General features: G+C 46.1%; 2 pseudogenes; both read left to right on the top strand.

The window, feature by feature from the left end:
* Positions 1–5475: 5475 nt before the first annotated feature.
* LOC136638209 (5S ribosomal RNA) lies at positions 5476–5595 on the top strand (annotated as a pseudogene).
* Positions 5596–11417: 5822 nt separating this feature from the next.
* LOC136637920 (5S ribosomal RNA) lies at positions 11418–11537 on the top strand (annotated as a pseudogene).
* Positions 11538–11968: the final 431 nt, after the last annotated feature.

Here is an 11968-nt window from a genome sequence, read left to right as displayed (position 1 = left end):
GCTACTGGGAGCTCACATGGTTGAACCCTCCATAACAGAGGTGGCATCAAAGATTGACTGTGTCATGCCTTGGTCGACACCCCATGGCCAACAGAGGGGCCACTGACCAGGCTGACCCAAACTCTCAAAACCAGTGGAAATGGTACCAAAACAGAACCAAATGCACCATTGGGGTGTATGGCCCAACGGCTTTCCCCAGGGCCCCCAACAATCTACCATCAGCACTGCTCCGTACAAAAACATTCATTGCACATAGAAACTTATGTGTCAGGGAGAAGGGCTAGGCTGTAATGTTTCTCTCTGATACCTAGTTTTTCAAGTTCAGAGACATTTTTGTGTATGGAGGAGCTTTCAGTCACATGGACCTCTACCTACTTTTGGAAATGGCGCAGTGTAGATAACACCTAAAAAAAACCCCTCATTTATTCCCAGTGAGTCAGTTAGGATGATGCTTCCAAACTGGTCCTATTCACATGTGATGCAGCATGTGAAAGGTGTAGGATGTAAACACCCAGCTCTCCCTCCCAGCATGTCCTGTCAATTTTAGTAATTATTGGGGAGGCAGTTTGGACATTAAAGATTTAATGCACAGATGCACAGATTGCATATGAGGGTCCGTCTCCTTCCATGCAATCCAACCTGTCCTCGCAGGTCATCAGAGGGGGCCCTTCTCACTGTGCCACTATCAGCAGAGGTGAGGAGGACAGCAGCAAGAATAAGGCCTTCTCGGTGGTGGTGCCCCACCTGTGGAATTCCTTCCCCGTGGAATTGCGAATAGGTCAATCTCTTGAGTCCTTTTGGTGGAGTTTTAAGGCCTTTTTATTTAGGAAAGACTTTTTATACTGTCACCAGGGGGCTGGCACTTTTTTTAATGAATGTATTTTAATCATTATATAAATATAAATATAAATATAAATATAAATATAAATATAAATATATGTTTTTAGCATTGCTTTATTGTTTTAATTGTAAGCCGCCTTGAGTGCCCTTAGCAGGATAGATAGATAGTATTGCAGGGATCATCATGTGCCACGTAACCAGTTCTCCCATTCACTGTCAGAGCCATTCTGGGCAGTGATGGCTGATGGCAAGTGGGAGGGGCCAGTTACATGGTGCATTGTGGCACTTGCAATACTTACCAGGCATCACCCTGTAGATACACCACTGTATCCCACCACATTTGAGCAGGAACAGTTCAGGTGTATTGAACAAATCAGCCCGAAGTTTGTGGGTTAAAGTTCCCCTTAATAGATGATTATCTTTGTGAAGATTTGTGAAGATGAAATGGACTGAAATCAGATGGGTGAGACTGATGGAAGACACTGGAACACAAGGTTCAAACTTAGAGACCTTTGTGCACTGTGCATGTGAATAGTAAAATTGTTTCTGTCCACTTTATGCTATCCCTCTATCACACTCCCAGTTTCAGAAGTGACCTTCCCAAGATGCAGGATGAGGGAGTTGCCCAAGACAGCCATTTCTGGATGCTTGTCAGAGCAGAAGAGAGTGGAAGATGGATTTTAACCATGGGGAACAATCCACAGGAAAGTGCCCTTGAGCAAATGCTCAAAATTAGCCCCTGAAATTATTCGGAGCTATACATGAACACAACTGAACTTCCCAGTGGAGTGAAGCTTATGTTCAATCATCTTTGGAAGTGTCACGGCTTGAATGTTGAAGTAACACAGTGCAATAAAGCTGCATATCTCCAGCACCAGACTTGAGCTCGCCTCCTCGATTCAGTCAGGGGCTGTGCATGGCAGGATCCCAGAACCTAATTGCAGAAGGGAAAACAACCCAGTGAATCATGGCTACTACACTTCTCTGAGGGTGAAACTTGACTCGCTCACCTGGTCCTGAGTGTGAACTCAATCCACCATGAACTGCGGGTTTATTATGGATCCAGTAGCCAGCTGACAAAAGCTGGGCCAATAAAGGTTCACTCATCTCATCCAACCAGAATTTGGTCATAGATACCAGGTCAGCTTCCTCCTTCAAAACCACACCCAGTATTTACCAGCATTAACAGTGAGGAAGAGAAGGAGGATATTTCACAGGTTAGCAGGTAAAGTTACATTCTCCAGGCTGGGCTGGAGCCTAAACATGACTACAGGCGTGCACCACTTAACAACCATTCACTTAACAATGGACTGCATACATGACGGTGGTCAAAGAACAATAAAGATGCTCTTACTGAGGCAATCGCATCTCCCATAGCCTGCAGCAGAGTGTCTGTTTACACAACAGAGAGACTTTTAATGCAAAGAAAAGACAATCTCTCTCCAGTAGCCTGTGCAGCCAGCTAGTGTTTGGCAGGGAGTGTCTGTTTACACAACAAAGGCACAAGATTGGGCTAAATGTTCACTTAATGACCTAATCATATAACAATGGGGATCAGAGAACATATCTGAAGTGGCGCACACTTGTACCTACTTCAATGTCTCTCTCCATGCCATATTTCCATGCCCCAGGACAGTAGTATAGCTATGGGGGGAACAGTAAGTAATTCAGATGCTGCAGCCTGTCCCACTCACCATCAGACCTATTCTGGGTAGCAACGGCAACACACAGTGTTACACAGCACAGTACGGCACCTGCAATACTTACCATGCCACTCGGTACAACTTTTGGCTCTGCCGACTTTTGGCTCCCTGAGTCTATCAATTCATTCAACTGCTTCATAGTTATGAGGAAATAAGTCAAGTAGAGAAGGACAATGATCAGTTAATATGACCTGATTTACCCAGGCGTGTGCGTCACTTGATCTCTTGCTCCATTTGTGATTTAAATAAGAAGTGGCTATTACTGGCAAAGAAGTTGTTATTTAAAAGTAATATGCTTTGAAACTGACATCCTATGATACATAGAATGATGAGCAGTGTTCACTGAGCATTTTATGTATGGTGGATAATCTGTGATTGTGAGCTCATGTATGCAGCAATTGTGTGATGCTGTAGCCTACGTGAATGTATGAAGCCATCCTCAGACACCGTGAAAAGCAGTGACATAGTCAGAGGGGGTGCAAAGCACTGAGTTTTGCAGGGAGCCTAACTGCAACATGCAAGGGGCCCATCCCCTTTGAAGCCATTCCTTGTGGTGGAAGCAAAATGGAGGCATACGCCTGGAATGGCTTCGAAGGGGGGGAGGGAACCCTTGCATGCTGTGGTACTGTTGGCAACCTTCAGTCTCGGAAGACTATGGTATCGCGCTTTGGATGGTGGTTCTGGCACAGCGTCTAGTGTGGCTGAAAAGGCCGATTCGGGAGTGACAATCCCTTCCACACTGGGAGCAAGTGCAGTCTGTCCCTGGTCTGTCTCCCTGGCTATGGGCCTTTCTTCTTTGCCTCTTTGCCTCAGACTGTTGGCCAAGTGTCTCTTCAAACTGGGAAAGGCCATGTTGCACAGCCTGCCTCCAAGCGGGCCGTTCAGAGGCCAGGGTTTCCCACTTGTTGAGGTCCACTCCTAAGGCCTTCAGATCCCTCTTGCAGATGTCCTTGTATCGCAGCTGTGGTCTACCTGTAGGGTGCTTTCCTTGCATGAGTTCTCCATAGAGGAGATCCTTTGGGATCCGGCCATCGTCCATTCTCACAACATGACTGAGCCAACGCAGGCGTCTCTGTTTCAGCAGTGCATACATGCTAGGGATTCCAGCTCGTTCCAGGACTGTCTTGTTTGGAACTTTGTCCTGCCAGGTGATGCTGAGGATGTGTCAGAGGCAGCGCGTGAGGAAAGCGTTCAGTTTCCTCTCCTGTTGTGAGCGAAGGTGAGCCTCCCTAAAAAACTTAGCTCTTTGCACCCCCTCTAGCTATGCCACTGGTGCAAGTTAACATGCAATGCAGGTATCTAAGGCCTCAATCCTAACTGTACTGGTGCTGTACCAGTGCTAACTGGACCGGCGCAAGTCCCTTGAACCAGCCCAGGAGGGTTGCAAACATGCTGTAAAGTACATTTGAGCCACCTGAAGAGTCAGCTGGGCTGACCCAGGAATGCATGTCGGACTGCAGAGGCTGAATCCAACCACTGTGCTGACTCGGGCAGGGAGGGTTGGCTTGGCTAAGTTCCACAAGGGTCTGGGGAGGGTGGGGAAGAGGTGGGAAGGAGGCATTCTGGGGTGGGTGGAGGGCAGTGCTGGGGCAGGTGGGCAGGTAGTGAGAGGTGGGGCTGGGTCCTGACTGTTATGCAGGATCCCAACCCCTTTCCCTAGCAGCACAGAGCAGATGCAAGCCACTCTGCTCTCCTCTGATTTATGCCACCTCCGGAGGTGGCGCAAGTCTGAGGAGATCCATTGGGGCTGTGGTGGCTTACCCAGGGGTAAGGGGAAGAGTTTCCTCTTGCCTCCATCTGAGCCATGTCAGGCCCCAATCTTGCACTGGATATAGCGCAGACCTCCTGGCCTGCCTGTTCTAGCGCTGTAAAACCTATTTATAGGATCCTAAACAGTGTTTAAGCAGCTATTTGCACTTGCAATGGAAATACCACCTAATGCAGAAACTATCAAAAAGAAAAAGTCATTTTTGTCTCAATCAACGAAACAAGTTCAATGTCAGCCCAGTTTTCTTATTTCAGATTGTCTAATGAAAGACAGGTGAATTTTCTCCTGTGAATAACTTTCCTTTCAACTCCTCACTGTTATCCTTATGCTAACTTTAAAAAAAAAAAAATCGAATACAGTGTTACTTGACATCAAAGGAAGCTTTAATAAATCAGTTTGATGCATTCCATAGAGTTACAATCCGATAAAGTAAATTTATCTAAAAATCCATAGATTGAGCACAAACTCACATAGTAAATTAAAAGATGTCTCAAAGAGGCTTGAGATGTGATAAATATGTGAAAAGCTGAAGAGCAACTTAGATTTCCCATAGTAATAAGTGTTGAAAAAGGGGGAAAATAAATTGTTACAAGAGAAGAAGGAGACTGTAAAGAGCTTTAACATAAATTGGGCAAATATGAGACGTAGATTGTTTCACCGTTAGAGCCAAAGTTAGGGAACTCGTGTACATTGTCCACCGGCAGAGTTTGAAGTGAAAACACTCTATAGCAAGCAGGAGTGGGTGGGGTGTACACCACGGGTACCATGCTGGAGTTCACATGAGAGGGTGCCATGTGACCAAGACGGCAGCTACCATCTCTTAGTGTTTTGGTGGCTTCCTGATAGGTTGCCACTACCTCTTTGTTTTTTTGGCCACTTCCTGAGTGGGAAGCCCCCAAAACATTAAGAGGTGGCAGTAGCACTAACTGGCCACCACCCCTTTCCTCCTCCTCCAAAGGCTTTTATTGATGGCGAAGCCACCAGATTGTGAAGACTCCACCTCCTCCTATTCCAGGAGTAACCCCTGGTATTAAGGCATCTAGCTATTTTGCTGTCTAGGGACTCTACTCTTCTTAAAGAACTCATGTCTGGAGTGAAAATATCATAAAAATATGATTAAATAAGGTAAAATGTACGTTAATGTTAGTTAATGCTCTCAACAGTTGCTGCAGCAACTGTTACCCTGCACAAACCCGATCCCATCTGATCTTGGAAGCTAAGCAGGGTTAGGCCTGGTTAGTACTTGAATGGGAGACCACCTGCGAATACTGGGTGCTGTAGGCTTATACCACAGTCTTTCGAGACTGAAGGTTGCCAACCAACCATGCTCTCAGATGTCATTAAAGAACATGGAACAGCCAGAGTTCTGAGAACTCTGTGAATTGAATTGGAGGGCAGGAAACTTGAATATGTTTTCTCCACTGTACCAAGTTCACTTATCCATCAGACTGAAGGTAGCATATCCATTGCTGTATCACTTTCAGGCTGACTCAAAATCAATGAGAGCTTCACTCATTAGGACCTCCTGTCATGTCTATGACATGATAGACACTGACATGCAAATGCCCTCCTTGCCACAGGTCATGTTCACCACCTGCAGACAGGGTCAGCTCCCACTGTCATGGAATCCTTGCAAAGGCACTTCTGATGTTTTCACTGAGCACAATAAGGCTATTGTTCGTATATGAGATACAGTAACCTTCCTATGCCTAATGACATAAATCAGCAATCTTGTGTCACTTTGCCCCCCCCAACTAAAGATACATCATTGTCGCCATCTCTTGCATGAGCTTCAACATTATTTTAATTAATTCTTCACAAGACAGTCAGAACAAAAGTAATTAAGTAACCAGAGTCCCTAATGTGGATTCTTGGTGTGTCTGTGTATCTCTCTGTGTGGTTTTGTTGCTGTGACTGCCTGATTGCTCATGCCCCAAGGACAATGGATTTTCAACAGATACACCAGAGACCACGCAGCAGGCAGCCATCAGAGCAACAAATGTAGCTCATGCCGTTTAACCTGGATCAGAAAAGGAATGGGGCTGTCATTTTCAGGAAGGATTGTGAGCAGTTAAACACCTTAAACCAGAGGTTCCCATACTTTGGGTCAGAACCCGCCAATGGATCACAACCCATTTTTGGTGTGCTGCACACAGGCGAGCTGATAGCTGACAAGAAAAACATATTGATCGCTATGGAAATTGAAAGAAGCAACATGTGCATGTTTACTCTTGAGCTGATAAAAAGAGCCTTGGTCTACTTCTAAAAGCAGGCTGAGGAGAATGCAAAGTTTGGGTCAGTTTGTAAGCATGTTCTAATGTGGGCTGTCCTTCCAACTCTGGGGCCAAGGAGCCGGGTGATCCTAGCATAAGGCAGTAAATGCTGCTGTCTGCCTGGAGGAGGAGGCACTGGCAAAGCTGCCACAGCCTGTGCCCCTTCTCTAGGGAAAAACCTTATCTAGGGAAAACCTGTGGTGCAAGGTACTCATGGCTGAATTCTCAATGGAGGAGGAGGAGGAGGCACTGATGACTTCATGCCACCCATTCCAACTTCTGTGGAGGCTTCCCTTGAAGGAGAGCCAAGCATTCCCTTGGATTCACCAAGCATCAGTGTAGGTCCTTGCATGGATATAGGCCAGGGCTTCCTGGCATGTGCCCCTTCACCCCTTTACCCGGCAGCTGATGTGGTGGCTTAGGGCAGAGACTCCCAAATTGTGCGCAGCAACAAGCTCACATGGGCAATCTAGGATGTCCCCTGCAGCCTCTTCTTCCTGGCTGTCCCAGGTGCCACCATCTTGGATGGTGTGAGATCTCACATCATCCAACATTGTGGCACCCAAGAGAGCTGGGAAAAAAGAGGCTACCATGAAAGAAGAGTCCCACGACCATAGTAAGTTTGAGAACTGCTGGAATGGGGAATAAAGTGTCTGAGACCTGATTCAAGAAGCCACCTCGTGAAGCTCAGATTTCAAAATATTAATTGCTGGCGAAGTGAAGAAGAAAAACACATTATTTTTGTTTTAGCTCCGTATCTGCCTGAAGATTGAAATAGCGGAATGAATTCTTCTTATGATCATGTCTCCTTTTACAGTACGGATTGATTTAACTAGAAAAAGACCTGCTGCCTTAGAGGATTTCCACCAACGATTGTTTACCTCACAGGCAAATATCTTCCATGGCCTGGTATCCACAGGAATATTGATATAAGCAAAGGAACATTTTTTTCCACGTTTTCTGATTAATGCCAACCATCAGGTGTTGTGCATAAAATCTCATTAGTGTTTTGATTTCATTCAACATCCCTTTCAAAGGATGCTTCATTACCATGCAAATAGAATAGGCCTTGTTTCCAGCCTGGCTAATTGCCACCAAGTATTACACTAAGAATCAAATTCTCTTCTAACATGCACCCTGTGCAGCCTAATCAAAAGCAACTGAACGTAGTCTTTAGTAGTTAGTTCCATCTCAACTCCTTATGTTCTGTAGGCAAAATGTCAGTTGTATCAGACATGGTGTCATGTCCATGGCGGGAGGAGGCCCCTGCTCTGGGGTCTGTACCGAGTGTGAGGGGCTTACCCGGTCTAGGCGCGGTGGTCGGCTGTGAAGTAACGCACAGGACGCAGGTAGGACAGCTTTACACAGACGGTTTAATTGAGTCAATCTCTTTACATTCATGGGGCTCGTTGTTTCACGGCCCCCTTCAGTCTACGCTGACAGATGCCGGCGTTGGCGGAGCGGTTCTGGCCCCGTTCCTTCAGGTTCCTGGGAGTTGGGAATCCAGGCTTCCTGGCCCGGGTCCCTCTACCCTGCGCCTACGTTCAGGAGACCTCTGCCCTGGCCAGCAGGGATCTGGCTGGCTGGCCCTGGGATGGCCCCCAACCCTTGGTGTTGGCTCCCTTCTCCGTTCATACTCCAGGTTTGTAGTTGGCATTGAGTGCCCCTCTCGACCACCATGGCTCTCCAGGGTATGCCCCTTGGGACTGGGCAGGCCCTGGGTCCTGGAGGTTCTGGCCCCAACCTCCTGTCTCTGTAGCTGACCGTAGTCTCCTCCCTACGGAGGCCTCTCTCCTTTCCCCTTGGCCGGGGGTCACCCTTTCCCTCGGGCTTCCTCCTGGCCTTCCACCCCTCTGGCGAGTAGTGACCTCCCTCTTCCCTCTCCAGCTCCCTTATGAGGCTTACCTCCGGCTGGCCTGACCCCACCCCTCGTTCCCACGTGTCTTCCTGCTCCCAGCTGCTCCTTGTCCCTACTCCCCTGTAGATGTCCTGCCCAGGCCTCCAGTCCTGCTGACATTTGGGGCTTCCTCCCGAGTAGACCTTGTCTCCCGAGGAAACCCTTGTGTCTATGGAACTCCAGGCCACCTGAGCCGGGCCCAGGTGACACATGGGTTAGTCCATTTGCTATTTCCCTTGCCCTGTCTTGATGGATTCACTACAGTGAGTTCTGCTTGAGGAACTCAAGCAAATAACATATTATTTGGAGTCTTGAGGTTGACCATATGCCCACTTGACCCTAGGTCATCCTGGCTGGGGGCAGTGTTGAATGGGGGAGGTGATGCTTCCTCCTGAACAGTAGAACCAGGAGACATCCACCAAAATTGAGTGTTGGGAGCGTTGGGACAGACAAAAGAAAATATTCCTGTACCCAGCATGTAATTAGTCTCTCAAATGCTTTGCCACAGGAAGTAGTGATGGCATCTTGCCTAGATGCCTTAAGAGGGGATTGGACAGATTTCTGGAGGAAAAGTTCATTACAGGTTACAAGTCATGGTAGGTATGTGCAAGCTCCTGGTTTTAGAGGTAGGCTGCCTCTGATTGCCAGATGCAGGGGAGAGCAACAGGCTGCAGGTTGTGTCTGTTGTCTTGTGTGCTCCCTGAAGCATTGGTGGTCCACTGTGAGATACAGAAAGCTGGACTAGATGGGCCTTCAACCTGATCCAGCAGGGCTCTTATGTTCTTATGCCTCTATGAGGGAGGGCAATTTTGCATCTATGCTCTAGGACAGTATCTCATCCACCATTTTTGGGCAAGGTGGCCAAGCAGAAGGTGGTGACTCAGTCCCAAGTTTTGTTTGTTTCTTTGCTTGTTTTGTTGCTTTGTTTTTTCCTTGTTGATTTGAATAATCTCAATCCTTTCCAGCTTGGTTTCGGGTCGTGTTTTGAACCAAAACAGGCTTGGTCACCCTGGTTGATGAACTTTGTCAGCAAAGAGACAGGTAATGTATCTCTATGGGTTCTACTGACCTCTCAGCAGCGCTTGATACCATAAACCACGATATCTTTCTGGTCCTCCTGGTAAGGTTGGTGTTGGGAGACACAGTGCTAAGGTGGTTTTGCTCCTACCGGTCAGGTACATACCAGAAGGACGCACCGGGAGACTACAGCTTACCTGTTGAATTATAGGGCCCCATAGGGTTCCATCTTGTCCCCCATACTATTTAATATCTATATGAAGCAACTCAGAAAAGTCAATCAATGGCTGGAATATGGTACCATCAGTATGCAGACACCTGATTCTACTTCTTCTTTCCAACTGGTACCAGGAAAGTGTGGAGGCCTTGAACCAATGACTGTCAGCTGTGAAAGACTGGATGTGGGCTAATAAATTAAAAAATAAAGATGTTTCTGTTCCATCAGGCCATTTATTGATTTGCTCTTAATTGTTGCCCCTCTTCTTTTCCTTGCCACCTTTTATTTTATGCTTCTTTCAGTGATTGATGGTGTTTATTTGTATCGGTTTCTGTATTTTTATCTACCCCCGTGAGCCTTGGCAGTCCCATATCAAGTTTAAAAAATGCTATAAAAATATTGTAAATAAATATATGACTTAAAACCCAAAACGCTAGTAATTGTTTTGGCAAGTAAGGTTCAATATGCCCCAAGTTACTGTATGATGCTGTGTATGTAGCTCTTGCAGTGAAAGCCACTATTGTCATCACAGCAGTGAAAGTACATACATATGCATGTAAATGTACATAGGATCAGGCTGTTAGTGTTTTTGGTTTTTTTTTTGCATCGGTAATAAATCCACATCCAAAACTGCTCATCCTTGGCAATTTATCCTGTTATCCTAAGCAAGGAACAAACACATCAAAATCCACAGATATGTCAACAATTACATAACTCTCATGCATTTAAAAAAAAATAGCATCAGTATTCAGAAGTAGAAAGAGAAAACTAGTGGAATGAAACCATCAAGTTGCATATGTAGATTTCAAGATCATCCGAATTTCAGCTCCAGTAGCTAAAGGCATAGTCTATATTTGATTTTTTATTTTTTTTTACCATGTACACCACTGGGAGGCCTTCGGTAATAATCTCTCCAGCTAGCAAAACTTGTTTTTCTTTAGCTATCATCAACCAGCCCAGCTGTCATCCATAATCTTTCTGATAATGTGAGCTGCTATAATACCCCAGGACTCGATTATTTTTGTGCAAAGTTTGTTGAAATCTGGCCAGAAAGACCAGTCAACAGATCTGGATTCTCGAGTGAAATTACAGCTTTAATTAACTGAAGACAGAAGCATTTTCTGTGGCATTTTCCCATTTGGATAAGCTGGTAAAAATGTTGTTTGGGGCGGGGGGGGGGGCGGCAAAATGAGAACACCATTCAAACAAGCAAGCAATACCCCCACCCTTAATGATATTCATTGTATCTCCATGCCCAATTCGTTGGTATATTTAAGCCATGCGGCTTCACATTCTGAAGGCATCACCCCAGGGGATCCTTCTCCCCAAGCTATTTTCTCAGAGCTATGTCTATCTATACTGTATGCATATACGGGGATAAGGAACAAGAAAATGAAATACAGGGCAGGGGATCAGAAGCTGAAAGAACTCATAAGAAAATAAATGAGGAGAAACATGATGGGCAAAATAACGCAGTAGAATGCAAGGGAACAAGGAAGCACAAAACTGCAACCTAGATCAGAAAGTCATCTCTGAATAAAACTCCCAAGAATGATTATAAGTTTATGCACACATGTACGTGGGAGTAAGCCCCATTGAACTGAGTGGAGCTTACTTCAGTGAAAATATACATAGTGCTGGGCAGTCAGGCATCCATATTGTTATTTCTAATAGGTACGGGGACATTAGTGGAATTATTAGGGTTTGCAGCAACTGTTACCCTGCACACCCCTGATCTTGTCTGATCTTGGAAGCTAAGCAGTGTTAGGCCTGGTTAGTATTTGGATGGGAGACCGCCTGGGAGTACCAGGTGCTGTAGGCTTATACCATAGTCTTTCGAGACTGAAGGTTGCCAACCATTCGGGTTTGCAGCACCCAGTATGGGAGGCCAGCGTGTCACCCCTATGATGGTCCATGCAGTGGGTGACTCAACACCCTAAGCGGTGGGTGTGGTGATGCCCTATCACCACCACCTCTGGCGCTATCCTTTGCTATCCTCTTTACTATTCTTTTTACTATTCTCCAAAGCCAAATGTATTATGAATTCAACATTCAAACTGTATCCTCATGGTATACTGCATATTGCATATTTCTCTTTCAGGAGGAGCTTTGATTGAATTTGGAACATGTGAGACCTCGAAATCAGCATGAGGGCACTGCTGGAGGCTGGAGTAGGTCTGTAGCCTGTACTCAGGATATCAGGCCCAGTTCCTAACATTAGGAACATAAGAACAGCCCCACTGGATCAGGCCA

This window comes from Tiliqua scincoides, chromosome 1, assembly GCF_035046505.1.
Source record: "Tiliqua scincoides isolate rTilSci1 chromosome 1, rTilSci1.hap2, whole genome shotgun sequence".
Lineage (NCBI taxonomy): Eukaryota > Metazoa > Chordata > Lepidosauria > Squamata > Scincidae > Tiliqua > Tiliqua scincoides.
This window is presented reverse-complemented; position numbering and strand designations above follow the sequence as displayed.